A 2073-nucleotide genomic window follows, 5' to 3' on the forward strand; every position below is an offset into this window, starting at 1 on the left:
AGGTGTCCCGTCAGGACTGCGGTGCCCAGCTGGCCTGCAAAGGTGGCACCGCGTGGGCAGCGTGGCCTCCCTGCTATTCATCACCCCACAGAGAGGCTCCAGCCCTGGCCCATGGCAGGCACAAGCCCCAGCCTCTTTCCCTACCGGAACCTCTGCCAGGCAGAACCCCGGGTCACCCGGGGAATCTCTGCTGTCCGTGCCCAGCCCTGCCATCTGACCTCGGGGACCCCAGCCCAGCCTCAGGATTGCTAGGGGACCTGGCACCTCCTCCATCCTCTTCCACGGGGTCTCTGGACCTGGGTGGAGGACAGGGCAGGGAAGAGTGGGGACAGTGGCTGCGTCCTCTGCTGGGGACGAGTGGAGGATCAGCAATGCGGCCGTGTTCTTCCAGGAGCAGAGTCTCAGGTGGCACTGACTGGCAGGCCTCCCTCTGCAGTCCAGCTGTGTGTGTGAAACACTCGGAATGTGACAGACCCACGGCAGACAAGCATGTTCGTTAAATAGACCTGTGCATTCCCATGCCCTGCATGTACTCCTGGTGGGCACTTCTGTGGTCTCCTGTGCCCCCAGGGGTGTTTCTGGTTATGCCTGGTGAGGCAGCCCTGTGTGGCAGGGCTACGGCCTGGGGCCCGGCTGCAGGCCCCTAGTGCACCTCCAGTCTGTTGCAGAGCCCTAGCAAGCTCCTTTCCTTGTTAAGCCCCCCTCTCAGCGGGGCAGGGTGGTGCACAACTGCAATCCCAGATCTTTCGGAGGCTGAGGCAGGAGGATTGCAAGTTCAACCCAGCTTGGGCAACTTGGCAACTTAAAAGAGACTGTGTCTAAATAAACAAAGCAACAGCAACAACAAAAGCCAGAAAAGAACTGGGAATGTAGCTCAGTGTGAAGACCCTGGGTTCAATCTCCAGAATGGTACAATAAATAAATGAACATAATTTTTATGTTTTGTCTGTGTCACTTAAAAAATAAAATGGGGGGGGCAGGGATTTAGCTCAGGGGCAAAGTGGTCTCCCTGTCAAGCGCAAGGTCCTGAGTTGGATCCCTGGCACCAAAATAAATAAATAAGTAATGAAATAAAACTGGAGGCAGGAGTTATAGCAGTGGCAGTGCTTGCCCAGCACGTCAGGCCCTGGGTTTAATCCCAGTACCATTTGCCTGCCTCTGACGAGTGATGCTACGCCCACCCCCATTTCTGGCCTCTCACCCTGTCCCAGGGAGCCTTTGCGATTTCATTTAAAAACAGAGCCTGCTTTGGGCTTCACAAGCCACTTAGTCTCAGGTGTTGGGTGTCCTTTCCTCATAGGGCACTAGAAAATTACAAAAACTGTCGAAAACCAGAAATCTGTATCTGTATGGACATTGGTTTTAGAAAATCAGTGCTATTAATTTTAGGTGTAAGCCGGATGAGGTGGCGCACGCCTGTAATCCCAGCACTTGGGAGGCTGAGGCAGGAGGATCTCCATGAGTTCGAGACCAGCCTGGGCTACATAGTGAGTTCCAGGTCAGTCTCAACTACATAGTGAGACCCTATCTCAAAAAACAAAAACAAAAACAAAATTTTTTTTAGGTGTAAGAATGATACTGCATCTTTTTAAAATCAGGGTTCTTTGGCGGGGGTGAGACAGGGTTTATGTAATTTAGGCTGGCCTTGAACTCACTATGTAGCTCAGACTGGCCTCAAACTCATGGAGATCCTCCTGCCTCAGCCTCCCTAGCATCGAGATCACAGGCGTGTGCCACTACACCAGGCAAAAATCGCTATCAACTAGAGTCAAAAACAAATAAAAGATGAAATAATTTTGTTCCTGAGTCTGGCTTCCAAATAATGGGGGATGGGCCGGGGATTTCGCTCATTGGCTCCACATCTCCCTGGCAAGCGCAAGGTCCTGAGTTGGATCCTCGGTACCAAAAAACAAAACAAAACAAAAGACCCCAAAACAACAGGGAAAGAGGAATGTGGGTGAAATGAAGTTGACTGTGAGTTGCGGGGACGCCGAAGCCGAGGGCCGAGCTCTTCCCAGCCAGCCTAAGGGTCCCGGCCCGCACCTGCCGCAGGAGGCAGGCGGAAGTGCGGCG

Source organism: Fukomys damarensis, unplaced genomic scaffold (genome assembly GCF_012274545.1).
Source record: "Fukomys damarensis isolate Sample0158 unplaced genomic scaffold, DMR_v1.0_HiC HiC_scaffold_20, whole genome shotgun sequence".
In the NCBI taxonomy this organism is placed as follows: domain Eukaryota; kingdom Metazoa; phylum Chordata; class Mammalia; order Rodentia; family Bathyergidae; genus Fukomys; species Fukomys damarensis.